Source organism: Cnephaeus nilssonii, assembly GCF_951640355.1.
Source record: "Cnephaeus nilssonii genome assembly, chromosome: 11".
Classification (NCBI taxonomy): domain Eukaryota; kingdom Metazoa; phylum Chordata; class Mammalia; order Chiroptera; family Vespertilionidae; genus Cnephaeus; species Cnephaeus nilssonii.
Genome location: NC_137082.1, coordinates 34,156,267 through 34,170,671, shown reverse-complemented (window position 1 = coordinate 34,170,671; position 14,405 = coordinate 34,156,267). Strand labels below are relative to the sequence as shown.

Here is a 14,405-nt window from a genome sequence, read left to right as displayed (position 1 = left end):
CCTTTAGTCTGTTGTCTGGGACAAATAACATGACCCAACAAATAACAGAATCTTTACAATATTTAGAGCCCCTCCTCCCCGCCAACTTATTGTGAATGAGCAACTACGGTTTGCTAAGCTAAAAGGCCCCTGGATTCCATTTAGTCCTCCTAGGCACTCTACTGGGTAGGTGTGTGCTTGTACCCATTACACAGATGGAAACAAAAATCGAGAAAGGGAGGGGTTTTGCCTGTGGTTTTAAAGAGCAGGATGCAGCAGCCCTGTGTGCAGGCTTCCTCTGCCATTTTCCAGGCATTTTCCCTCCCAAACTCTGTCCTGAGATAGTGGCAGATGTAAAAGCGTTCTGAAAAGAACCACCAAATTTTGAAAGTGACTGGATATCCCAGGCCCTCAGTCCCATCAGCTGCAAACGGGGCCCAGTGAGAACATCACCCCCCACCCCAAGAAGAGAGGCAAGTCCATCCATCACTTTACAAAGAGGGTAGCCTGCAAGGAAAAGGAGGTATTCTGGACTCCTTCAGCCCTGGTCCACCAAGAAACTGAAAATCAAGTGCGATTTTTAAAAAACTTGCTCAACACAAGGGCATTTCTAAACTGAGGCCCTGTACCTATCAAGGGCTCTGGGGAGGGGACACTTGCTATAGGGTAGGACCCAGAGTTTCAGATTCAGCCAGGACCATCTCCGATGAAATTGGAAAGGGGGTCTGAGCCTGGAGGCGCGGCAACTGACATGAGAGCTGGTCTGAGACAAAGGACTCAATCTCAAGGTAAGTTTTCCCAGAAGAACTTGCCCAAACCCAACATCAGAAGCAGGTCTCTGGGGTTGCAATAATAAGGGGCGACAGGCACTTCTGGGTCATAGGGCACCCCCCCCCCCACGTGGCTGGAGGAAGGGAAGAAAGGGAAGCAGCCTCCCCCAACTTCTTCTCCTTAGCTCCTCCCCTTAGACCCCTGCAGCTCCCAGATGCTTCCCCCCCACCTTCAAACATTTGCAAGGGGTGGAGATTATGCCTATGGTTTTAAGGAGCAGGATGCAGCTAGCACCAACCTGGCCCCTTTGTCTCAGCCCTCTCCACCCCAAAGGGGCAAGGTAAAGGACCTTCCTTGGCTTGAAATTAAGAATTCAAGGCCCCAAGCTGGGGGGAGGAGGAAGATGGGCAGTTTAAAATGTCCCCAACCCATTCAAAGAAAAAAACCATGGCTCCTTTCAAAAAGGAACAAAGGCACTCCTTCCTGCCAACTCCCAAATCAGGGATGATGATTAGGGGTGCCTCCCCTCATCCCCAAGTTTTATTAATGGTTACCCTTAAAAGAGGAGCTACTGGTTACTTAATACAGATGTCAATATTCACCACCTGCTTTGTCCAGCACTATCTCATTGAGTCTCCACCCGAGCCTACTATGGTATGTGATAAGGACTACTCCACCCATCAGATATCTCAGGAGCTTTGGGGGTTAGAGGTTAAATCACTCATACTGGCTTCATTTACACAATCTGGGGTTATTTTGCATGTTCCCATTTCACAGAAGTAATAACATGGACATAGAAAACAAGGGACTGATTGGGGCGGATTTAAACACTGGCCAAAGATTCATGCATCCCCCCAAACAGGGCAGCCTGCTTAGCCCAGGTGCTAGATAAGGATGCCAACAGTGGCAAACTTTTATTGCGATTGAGGGATTACTCTATGCAATCCCTATCAAAATGGTACCACCATCCCGACTCCAGAAAATAATCAAGTCTGCACCTGGGGAGTCCAATGGCCTCCACTCAAGAAGCAAAGCAGGCCTCCTAGAGGGCAGAGGCAGGTCAGCCTCCTGGGCACTTTAAGTGAGAGCCCCAGCAGGGATTTGCTTCCCAAAAACAATTGCCACCAGTTGGCCAAAAATCCACAGCATCCAGAAATCAGGAGGCAGTTCAAGGTTTACACTGTCTTTAATTCTGTTTGATTCATGAACCTTTGGGCTTGGGGGGATGGGGACGCAGGTGGGGGGAGGTGGAAGCACAAAGGCCCAGCCTACCTCTCAGCCCAGGGGGTAAAGGAAGGAGGCCGGCTGGAAGCACAGGCCTGGGGCTGGGCCCAGAACTCCTGCAGCCTCTCCCTGCCACAGGTGAGTAACTCCAGCAGGAAAAGCTGGGCCCCAGAGCTGCTCCTGGTTGCTACCTTGCTAAGTCCGCCCTCCGTCTTCCGTCTTCCACTTTCTCACCTGTGAAGTGGGACTCAACATCCACCTTCCCTCGCCAAACCGTCACCCTGGTCAAGAAGCCCGTCTTCTAGGAGGTGGTGCTAGATAGCAGTCTTGAGGCCTCAGCTTACAGGTTAGGGAAGTGGGACCAGCCTCATTCCAGAAGAGGGGTAAAAAAAAATGGAAAGTGAGCCCCCAGGGCAGGCAGCGGCCAGGCAGGGAGGCGCCGCCCCCGGGCCGCTCCTCTCGGCCAGGTGTGCACTGGGAGAGGGCAGCCTTCCCCCCCCGGACCCCCTCCGGGCATCCCTGCAGCCCCGCTGCGCCTCACCCCCCGCGGTTCATCAAGGGAGGACCCCGGGAGCCCGCCCCTCCCCGGCGGCGCGCACACCCCGGCCCACCTGCTCGCCGGCACCCACGCACAACACTTCTTTTCTACCCCTCGTAGGGGAAATAAAACAAGTTCTCTCAGCTGAACCCCCAGGTCCAGGTCAGAAGAACGGACGCCGGATGCCCCCCTCCTAGGCAGAACTCTCTCCTATTCCGCTTCCCCCTCCCCAAGGAGGATCCCTCACAAGCCGAGGCTAGGTAAGGGCACCCCCTCCCACTGAGCTCCCCTTTTCTCCATAGGGACACCTCCTCCACTCGACTCCAGACCCCAGGAAGGCCGCCCGGTCTGCCTCCCTTGGAATGAACTTCTCTCCTCGGGGACCTGGGGTCCAGCAAGGGTAGCCCTGCCACTCGAATCCCTGGGAGACACGTACTCCGCCCTCCACCCCCCACCCCGTTTTGCCCTTCTCGCGCGCTTCCCCCAAGTAGGGCCAGGGGACCTCTCCGCCCCTGGCACGCCTGGTCTCCAGCCGGATGGGAGCCGCTGTCCCGGCAGATACCCAGGACCGGGTTCCTCCTCGCAGTCCCGGCACCGCTGGGGTGCCCCCCCTCCCCCACCAGCCCCGGCGCCTCGGGACGGGCCAGCCCCCTCCGCACCACGGGGCGCTCACCTGCCGAGAACCCGACTCGGACGCGGCTCCGAGGTCCAGCCGCAGGTCCCGACAGGCGGGCGGGAGGCCGGCGGGCGGCCGTGCAGGGCACTCGGCTCGCGAATCTCCGGCGCCGATCGCGGAGCTGCGTTTACTTGGGCCACTTAACCCCCGCGCTGCCGGCCGGGCGCGGCCTCTCGCTCGTCGGCGGGCCAGCGGGCCGGTGGTGTCGGGCCGGGGACTCGCGGAGCTCCACGCGGGCTGCGGCCGGGGCAGCTGCGGCGAGGGAGCCGCGCGGGCCGGGCGGGGCTGCGGGACAGGGTGGGCTGGGGGCGGTGCCGCGTCCCCTTGTAGCCCCGGCCCGGCGCTCGCCCCGCCCCCGCCCTGGGGCGCCCCCGCCGCAGCCACTCAGAGCCCGCCTCCGGCGCCGGGGGGAGCGAGGGGTGGGGACGAGGGAAATTTGAAATCACTCCGGAGCCTCCCCCCCGCCCCTCCTGCACAGGCGCCGCCTCTCGTACCCGGGCCAGTTAAGTCACCCGCAGAGATACCAAGACTTAACAGGGAGTTCGCAGAGGTCCCCCCAATACCCGAGAGTCCTTCTGAGTCTCCTCTCTGCCCCCTACCCCGGTCCCGGACCCAGAAACAGAGTTCTGGGTCTGGATACGGGGGCCCAGAGAAGGAGCCGTTCCCCAGCAGCCATTTACCCCCACCTCCAGCTGCAAGGTCACCTGGGCGCTGCGGTGCCCCTGCCAGCCAGCCACCCCGTTCTGGACTCGCAGGCTGACTAGTCAGTCCTTCCTTCCTCCGGGCTCAGCCTTTATCAGCCATCTTAGAGGGGAGGGGGGAGAGCAGGGGAGGAAAGGCGGTCCGGTCCCTGGCTGCCTGGGTTCTTGGATCTGCTCGCCTCAGGAACCGGAGAAGCCTCATTCTGTTCGCAGGTCTCAACTTCCTCTACCCTTAAAGGGGCACTAAACTACTGGAAAACCGCACTTCCTAATATTTATCATACCTGGTATTTATACTTCTTACAGGGTGGGGCAAAAGTAGATTTATAGTTTTAAGTAAATGAAAGTTTATTCCTGTATTATTATTTATTAATTATGGTATTATTTTCCATACAAACAACTGTAAACCTACTTTTGCCCTGCCCTGTATTTGTTTTGGGGTTGGGTTTTTTGTTTTGTTTTTTACCTGCTTATGTGTATCTACACATTAGACTGTGAAGACAGGGTCTCAGTGTGTCTTAGCACACAGTAGGTGCTCAATAAATGTGTTGCATGAATGAAAGAACAAATGAATGATGACATGATGGCCTTCAAAGCCTTATAGCTGGCTCCTGCCTGCCTTTCTAAGCACCTCCTACCCTCACCCTCCCTCACATCACTCTAATCTTCTCACCTCTTTGCTGTCCCTCAAACACATTAAGCATGTTCCTGGACATTCTTTGCCCAGATCTCTGCAGGGCCAGCTTCTCACCATTCAGTTCTCTCTCCTTCTGGAGAGGCTTTTCCTGACCATGCCACCAGAACAGTCTACCTCTCCATCACTCCTATTTCATTCTCTTTGTAGCACTTACAGCTGTTTGAATAATTTTGCATAATTCCTTGTTCACATCTTTGTTTTCTTGTTACACACACACACACACACACACACACACACACACAATCAATCAACTCTACTTCATGAGGGCAGAAAACACCTGTCTGTCTTGTTTCAAGCTTTATTTCCAGTGCCTACAAGGAGTTCAATACAAGTTTGATGAATGAATGAATGAATGAATGAGCACAGGTTTCCTGCCTCCTGGGCTCTAGGCTCTGAGTAAAACCACAGCTTTCTCCCTTCATCTCTTACCAGGTATTTGCAAATAAGTAAGTGGCAAATTCTCTGGAAGCTGCGAGTGCTTCTAAACTTACTGGCTTTTGTTCAACCTAGGGAACTGAAGAGAGGCTAGGGAGATACAAAAGTGAACGCGCTCAGCAACCAGTGGAGCCTCGTGTGAAAGGGCAGCAGGAACTCCTTGACCCCGGGCACAGACATCCAAAATTGGGTTCCCGTCAGTTGGTACAGGAAGAAGAGGTATGTCTTTAGAGGAAAGAAAACATATATGAGCTGGTGGGCCTCTGGGCAGGCTGCCGGGCCTCTGTTTTCTGATCATAAGCTAAGACCTGCCATGTGGTAAAGGACGTCTATGCCCCACCAGGAATGCCTGGGAGGCCTAGTTAAGATGCCCGAGTGTTGAGTTTTCTGGGACATGGCCCACATTTCTGGGAACAGTAGACAACCTAACTCCAAGAAATAAAAAATAGAGGGTCCAAATGCGCAAGCTGCCTCAGTCCTGTCATTTGGAAAGGAGCGTGAACACCAGGAGAACCATGAAAGAAAAAAGGCATGATGTCTCCATGGGCACAAAACTTTATAATTTGGAAAAAAAAAAATTGGTCATAGTCACCATCTCATTTGAGCTTCACAGCCACTCCAGGAGGAGTCAGGGCATGGAGAATGAAGGGCCCCTTTTCAGATGAGGAGACTGAGGTCCCTACTTGGGGACCTGGGCGTTAGCGTCTAGGGAAGAGAGGGACTGTACAAAGTAAGTCTGTCAGGCAGCCTGACCTTGGCTGAGCACCTGCTGTGTGGCATGTACCTGACTATGAATTCAGACAGGGAGGCCCAGGGCTTACATGCTGGTTGGGGAGTGTCAAACAATAAACATAAAGAAATAAGAGAATGGCGGGTATAGACACATCTGGGAAGAAGATAACATGGAGACTGAAGTGATGCAGCCTGAGTCAGGTCAGGATTCAGCTTGGCATGTGGGAAGGACAGCCTAGAGGCCAGTGTGGCCAGAGCAGAGGGCGTGAGGAAGGGAGAAATAACTGGGGATGGGAGAAGATTTTGCAGGGTCTAATAAGTTTTGGTGACTTTGGACTTTGGATGTCACCATTTGAACCATGATCCAACTCATATATCAAACAGACCCAAGTAGGGAGGTGGATGAGGAGGAGGCTGGTACCTGAACAGGAAGACTGAGAATGTGGTGGCCTGGACCATGGTGGGACCAAAGGAAGTGGAAAGGTGACTGGATTTGGGATAGGTGGTGGAGATTGAGTCAAGTGGTGCTGATGGTTCCAGGGGTAAAAAGGGAAGAGTGGATGATTTACCCTGAGCACCCATGGGAAGGGAGGTTCATTAACTGAATGAGGAAGGCTCCCAGAATGTGCATTTGGAGGGGAGTTCAGTAGATCTGCTTTGGCCATGTGACTGTAAATGTGAATGTGGAGTCACACCCACTGTGTGCAGGGCTAACGCCCAGGTCCCCTGCCTCTCATTTCTAGTGTTCCTCTTACTGTCTGGGTGGTAGGACATACCATATATATCTCCCACACCACACCCTCTCCTCCAGCATGCATTCCTAGAGGGACTGACTCTATGTCCTGGGGGAGAGGGGGGAGGCTTTTTATCAGACTGTGGTTTGAATTCCACCTCCAAGATCACATGACTCTGATAAATCACCTCGTTTCTCTGAGCCTCAGTTTCCTCAGCCATAGAAAAAGAATCCTTCACAGAATTGCTACTGGGACAATGGAATGCACTTAAATGAAACATTGATGCTGGATTACCCAGTTGGGCAGACAAAGCTCCGGCCCCCAAAGAAACACACACACACACACACACACACACACACGGTGTTCCAAAAAATATATATACACTTTGAATAATTAATAATTCCAATGGGTTAAATCTGAAAAGAAAGAAACATCAATTGAGCTATCAGCTGTTAAGTGTGTATGCATTTTTTTGGGACACCCTGTATTTTTAATCCTTATCCAAGGACACATTTTTATTGATTTTAACAGAGAGAGAGAGAGAGAAAAAAAAAAAAGAAACATCAATTGATTACATCTCATACACACCTCGACCAGGAATTGAACCTGCAACCTAGGTATGTGCCATGACCAGGAATCAAACCCACAACCTTTTGGTGTAGGGGACAACACTCCAACTAATTGAGCCACCCGGCTAGGGCAGAAATATTTCTATGAAAGATTTTGTTTGTCTGTAATTGGAAAAAAAATTTTAAAGGAAAGATTTTGCTTTTATTTTCACCGTTTCCCCCTCCCCCGCCAGCAAGATTTTGCTTTTTAATGTTTAAAAAATATATCGGTATTACTATATACACACAAAGGCAGCAGAGAACATGGAAAGTTAGAAAAAAACTTTTGTTTCTAGACTGACTTCAAATATTCCTCTGGTTGCATATTGATAAAACGGCATTTACTTAAAATCTTATTGTAACATCATAATCATGGTAATCGTGATGGAAATCAATGTTTATAAAGGAAACAACAAAAATTCTGTGATTAAAGGTCATTTGTTTCATCACCCAAAAACACACAGATAAGAGAATGTCCTTGCTGTTAGGAAATAAACACTAAAGTATTTATTAGGAGTAAAGGACACAATGTCACCAATTTGCCCTTAAATGGTTCAGAAACAATAAGATGCATATATATATATATATATATATATATATATATATATATATATATGGGAGAGGGAGACTATAAAGCAAATGGGCAAAATGTAAATAAATGGTGAATCTGATTAAAAAGACATTTTGAGAGTTCCTTGTACTAGTACTAGTATTACAACACTTCCATAAATTAGAGATTATATTGATTAAAAAGGTTCCCATTCTCTCCTCCCCCCCCACCTCCAAATTGATGTTGCCCTGCCCAGGTAGTTCAGTTGGCTAGAACATCTTTCTGATATACCAAGGTTGTGGGTTTGATCCCTGGTCAGGGCACATACAAAAATCAGCCAATGAATGCATTAACAAGTAAAACAACAAAATTGATGTTTCTCTTTCGATCTCTCCCTCCTCCTTCCTTTCTCTCTCTCTCTCAAATCAATATACTTAAAAAAAAAAAACTTTTTAAAAGACTCAATATCATCACTTTATTCAGGAGATAATAAAATACAATACAGAGCTGACACTGAAAAATAGTTGTACATAGCCCTGCCGGGTAGCTCGGTTGGTTGGAGTGTCATCCCAATGCACCAAGGTTGTGAGTTCAATCCCCAGTCAGGGCACATACAAGTATCAACCAATGAATGCATAAATAAGTGGAACAACAAATTGATGTTTTTTTTCTCTAAAATCAATACATACCTAAAAATGTTTTTAAAAATAGCTGTACATAGAATTATATAAATCTGCTACCTTTTCCAGAAGAGATTCAATCATGTAAACAAAAAAGGGAAACCAGGCCTGGTCAACATTGCTCAGTGGGTGAGCATCAATCTATGAACTAGGAGGTCACAGTTTGATTCCCGATTCCAGGTTAGGGCACATGCCCGGGTTGTGGGCTTGATCTCCAGTGGAGGGTGTGCAGGAGGCAGCTGATTGATGATTCTTTCTCATCATTGATGTTTCCATCTCTGTCTTCCATTCCTCTCTGATCTAGATAAAAAGTATATATACATATATATATGTATATATATATATCAAGGGTCCTCAAACTTTTTAAACAGGGGGCCAGTTCACTGTCCCTCAGACTGTTGGAGGGCTGGACTATAGTTTTAAAAAAACTATGAACAAATTCCTATGCACACTGCACATATCTTATTTCGAAGTAAAAAAACAATACGGCAAAAACACCCACATGTGGCCTGCGGGCCGTAGTTTGAGGACGCCTGATATATATATATATATATATATATTTCTTTTTTTAAGAAGAAGGGAAACCAAGAGGGTGCCTCAATGACTGCAGTGTTTTTAAGCAAGTGTCCCCACACTCCCTTGAGTGAAGATGGCCCTGGGGGGTGGGGGCGGGGAGTCCTTTTAGCAGGAAGAGGAGGAGGCAGTGCCAATGTGCAAGCCATGCCTCCTGGCCTGCCAACGTTCAGCGGTAGGCCTTGTTCAACTCCTGGAGTGCCCAGCACTTGTTCTCAGTTGCCTGCTTGAGGTAGGTGAACTCTTTAACCAGCTCTCATGCTAGTAAGTCAAGACATTGAACTTACACCTATGTTGTGGTTAAATATTATATTTGTGTTGAATTATGCCATCATCTTTGCAATGCTTGGAGCAGCTACAGGTTTTTGTTTGTTTGTTTCGTTGTTGTCAATCCTCACCCAAGGATATTTTTCCATTGATTTTTTTTTAGAGAGAGTGGAAGGGAGGGGGAGAGACAGAGAGAAACATCATGAGAGAGAGACACATCGATTGGTTGCCTCCCACATGCACCCTGACCCAAAAATCGAGCCTGCAATCAAGGCACGTGCAATCAGTTTTGACCAAAATTGAACCCATGACCCTTCAGTCCGCAGGCCGATGCTCTATCCATTGAGCCAAATTCGCTAGGGCAGGTACAGGTTTTTAACAACACATGCAAAGTGCTTAACACAATGCCTGATGCATTATAGATACTGCATATATGGTAGGTGTTTATATGAGCAAGTGACTTCATTTTTCTGTGCCTCAATGTCTTCATCTGTAAAAGAGGTAATAGCAGTACCAACTCCATAGGATTTTTGTGAGAATTATATGAGTTAATACATGTAAGGCATTTTGAACAGTTCCTGGTACGTGCAAAAATACCAAAAAAGAGCTTGTTAAATTACAAACATACATTGTTGTTAATAATAATGAATACATGCTGCTCTGCTCTCCCGGCTGTCCCAGCTTTTGGCAGGCTTGGAGATGGCCCTCTCCCTGCCTTCGCAATCTCTTGGGCTCCCAGCTTCTAAGGCAAGCCCAGCTCACCCCTAGGTCTACAAGCACTGTCTAGTATCATGAGCCCCATTTTATAGTCGAGGAAACAGAGGCTCCGCAAGGGAAGGCAGTTTGCCTGGAAGCCACAGCTAGTTGGTGGCAAAGCTGGGACTAGACGCCGAGCTCCAGCCCCACCCCCCTACTCTGAGTAGCTCTGAGTGTATTATGCTAAGGAGTTTGGACCTCAGTCATCTCCTCATCTAATTGGAATAATAATAATAATCCTAATGCCTACTTCCCAGAATGACTGAGGGATTCACAGAGCCCAAGTATGTGAAAGAACCTCATTGTAAAGTACTCAGTCTTAATTGCAGTGTCATTAGAGGTCATGTTCATTTGCAAAGTAGGTTCCTCACCTTTCATTTTCTTTTCCTTTTTTTCTCACCTTTCATTTTCAACAGGAACATCCTGTAACCATTAGAAGGAATTCCTTTCTGCTTCATTATTTTAAAAAACTTTTTATTGATTTGAATTTTTTTAAAAATTGATTTTAGAGAGAGATGGAGAGAGAAACATTTATAGGTTGCCTCTCCCCCACACCCCAACCGGGACCCAACCTGCAACCTGGGCATGTGCCCTGACCTGAAATGAACCGGCAACCTTTGGGTGCACAGGACGATGCTTAGCCAACTGAGCCACACTGGCTAGGGCCTATTTATTGATAAGAGAGAGACAGAAAGAGAGCGAGAGGGAGGAAGAGAGAGAGAGAGAGAGATATCAATTTGTTGTTCCACTTATTTATGCACTTTCCATCCTCCTTCCATATATCTTCGTCCAATATGCAATGTATTTACTTATTATTGTCTACCTGACTAGAATAAGTCTTTGAGGGACAGCTTATTTATATGTTTGACCACTGCTATCTGTTGTTCATTGGGACCTAAAATAGGGCCTAGCTCATAGTGCCGTGGTCGGCAAACTGCGGCTCGCGAGCCACATGCGGCTCTTTGGCCCCTTGAGTGTGGCTCTTCCACAGAATACCACGGCCTGGGCGAGTCTATTTTGAAGAAGTGGCGTTAGAAGAAGTTTAAGTTTAAAAAATTTGGCTCTCAAAAGAAATTTCAATCGTTGTACTGTTGATATTTGGTTCTGTTGACTAATGAGTTTGTCGACCACTGTCATAGTGGGTGCTCAATAAATATTAGTTGATGAGTGAGAGAACACAGGTTTGGGACTTACCTATAGCACTTACCTTCTCTAAGGCTTGAATTTCTTCCTTAAAAGGGGGCTCCCAAAGTTTTCCTCATTGTGTTGTTATGATACGTTACACGGTACGTGGAAATGCACGTTGTAGAATACTGCCCAAGTGTTGCTAGTGAAGAGGTCCTATGGCTTAGGACATTGGCTTCTGACGTCTGTGTGACCTTGGAAAGGTCACTCAAATTCCCTGGCCCAACTAGTATCTGCTTCAGAAGTTTACTGAGGGTTAGATAAGAAGCCCTGTGGAAACTGAACTCAATGCCTGATATGCAGTAATATTAACTACTGTCATTGTTGTTGAGGGACTGGAAAGGAAGGATTCCACTTCCTGGATTTGCTGTGGATCCGGACTCTGCCTCCTCTTTCGTTGTGGGATAAAATAGAGGGGATGGACCCCCTAGTGCAGACCTGTCCTTATCTCTTCTGGGCAGGCCCTCTTGCTCAAAGCTTCAGGAAGTGCACGTACACAGCATGCTGATAACCCTGCCTGCAGGCTGGGCTTTGGAAAGTGATTACAGTAGTGCTCCCCCTTTACTCCCAGGGGATGCATTTCAAGACCCCAGTAGATGCCTGAAACCTCTAATACTACTGAACCCCATTATACTATGTTTTTTCCTAGACACACCCATGATAAAGTTTAACTAATAAATTAGGCACAGTAAGAGATTCTTAGTAACACTAAGATTAAAATAGAACAATTATAATAATATACTGTAATAAAAGTTATGTGAATGTAGTCTGTCTCTCTCTCTCTCTCTCTCTCTCTCTCTCTCTCTCTCTCTCTCTCAAAATACCTTGTTCTATACTCACCCTTCTTCTTCTTGTGATGATGTGAGATGATAAAATGCCATACCTATTCCTGAGTCTGTGTAACCAGCCTTTACTTGCAGTAAATTGCTCGGTGTCACTTGTTTCAGCGGAACCCTTGCTGAAGTCTTCATACAGGCTCAATGCTTTCTGGTGCAACACATTGCCCTCAATATCAACCCTTCCTTTCTTTCTTTCTTTCTTTCTTTCTTTCTTTCTTTCTTTCTTTCTTTCTTTCTTTCTTTCTTTCTTTCTTTCTTTCTCTCTCTCTTTCTCTCTCTCTCTCTTTCTCTCTCTCTCTCTCTCTCTCTCTCTCTCTCTCTCTCTCTCTCTCTCTCTTTCTTTCTTTTTTTCTAACTACCATGCTCTTTATTCTCTTGATTTTCCTCCAGGATTTTAAATAGCTATACCAAGAACAAGTGTTACAGAGTTTATTAATGAAAAACAATGTTTGGGTGCAGGGTTATCATTATTGTAGATACTGTATACAGCCTTTAAAACTGTTCAATGACCAAAGCTTTGAGAAAGTCATTAAAAGCATTTCCTCTTAATGTCGGGTGGGGTTCAATGCTGTCCGAAGCTATTCATCAACACTTTTTCTGTTCATGTCCTCCACCCACAAATTTAATGTCTTTTCTATATTAACTAAGCATTTATTATGTACTGTGGCCATAACTTTTTTGCTGTTGTTAATCCTTACCCAAGGATATTTTTTCCATTGATTTTTTTAGAGAGAATGGAAGGGAGAAAGAGAGACCGAGACAGAGAGACATCCACTGGTTACATCCTGCATGCCCCGACCGGGGGTCCAGGGATCAAGCCTGCAACCAACGTACATGGTACGTGCCCTTGACCAGAATCAAACCAGGGACCCTTCAGTCCTCAGGCCAATGCTCTAACCACTGAGAAAACCTGGCCAGGGTTGTGGCCATAACTTTTAAAGTTTGAGGTACGATAGCAAAACTAACACAAATTTTTCTTTCCTTCTTCAAAATTTCAATGATAGATTTATTCTTACCCTAGATCTTAGCAACCTCAGCTTATGATTTTTTTTCTTTCTTTATTAAGTCAAGAACTTTCACCTTTTCACTTAAAGGAAGCATTTTATGGCTTCTTGGACATATCTGAATTGCCAGCATCGCTATTCTTGCGCTTTTGGGCCAATATTAAGTAAAATGAACAGAAGCATTGCAAGGTTGGCTACTAAAGTGACTAAGGGGCGGGAAGCATACTCAGCCTGGGGATGCTGGACAAAGGGATGACCCACGCCCTGAGCAGGATGGTGTGAGATTTTGTCAGGCTACTCAGAATGGTGCACAATTTAAAACGTATGAATTGTTTATTTCTAGAATTTTCCATTTAATATTTTTAGACCATGATTGACCATGGGTAACTGAAACCGTGGAAAGCAAAACTGCAGATAAGTGGGAACTGCTGTACTCAGTTCTGTTGAGCTGGGCAGTAATGAGAGAAGGCAAGGTGGCATGCCCAAGACCCCGGGCTTCCCCCTTGATTGTTATATTATTTTGTTCAGGGCCTGACAACTCAGTCTGCTTAACTTTTTTTATTCATCTTTCAGGTCTACCTACACCTGGCTTCCTCTCCCCCCTCCCAAGGTTATGTTTGAACCTGCTCACAATCCCCACTCTTTCCTAGTATTTATCCCTTTTTAATGTCTTCAAATACAGTCTGTCCCCTCCATTAGATTGTGAGCTGCATGGGTGAGGAGCAGTAGTCTGTGTTGTTCACTGATGTGTCCCTAGCACCTGGCAATGGGCCCGGCACATAGTAGGTGCTCAATAAATAAGTGCTGCCTGAATGAATGAACGAGTGGACTCCTTAATCTTTAAGATAATAAAAATGGTCTAGAAGAGAAAGTTCTTCAGGTAAATCCTCCAAGGTTATACCCCAAGGTTGTGTTCACAGCACCCAGCAGCAATTTGCATTGCAGTCTTAATCTGGGCCAGACCAGGCATTCCTGAGGAGAAAAACAAAGCGGACAATAGAGATCTGAGCCCTCATTTTCTTAGGCAAAGGAGTCCTCCCTTGAATTTGAAATAAAGGGTGAGATATCCAAAAGGTTGGAGTCATTATCACCCCCACCCTCCAAACTAGGAATTACCAAAAGGTCCTTTAAAGAGCAAATTTCTAGAGGGGACGGTTTAAATGTCCATTGAAGTTTAGGCCAAGGATCTTGAAAAGACTTAAACTTTACTCCAGGAATTACATATCTCAAATTTGTCTCAAGGAAAAAATCTTGAGATTTGGAAGAATATTTTTAAGCAGAGAAGCGAATTCATCACCCCAGCCTATGAAAATATCAGAATTGGAGCTGCCTTAGAAATCCAACAATAGAATAGTGTTTGTATTAATTTGCCTGTATAAAGATAAAAAAAACTAAACATGGAATTGCCTCCTCTTCCCCAGCTTCCAGCAAGCTCTATAGTCAATTTGACAACTAA

General features: G+C 46.8%; 1 protein-coding gene across 5 annotated transcripts in view; it reads right to left on the bottom strand.

Annotated features, from left to right (window-relative positions):
- Positions 1 to 3,940, bottom strand: part of DNMT3B (DNA methyltransferase 3 beta) — a 37,804-nt gene extending 33,864 nt beyond the window's left edge. For 4 of the 5 annotated variants that reach the window (XM_079784155.1, XM_079784158.1, XM_079784157.1 and 1 more), the window contains exon 1: positions 3,186 to 3,472. The gene's annotated coding sequence lies outside the window, so the exon portion shown is untranslated. Of the gene's footprint in view, positions 1 to 3,185; positions 3,473 to 3,892 lie in introns of those variants that run through there. The other variant, XM_079784156.1, reaches the window with a different exon arrangement.
- Positions 3,941 to 14,405: the final 10,465 nt, after the last annotated feature.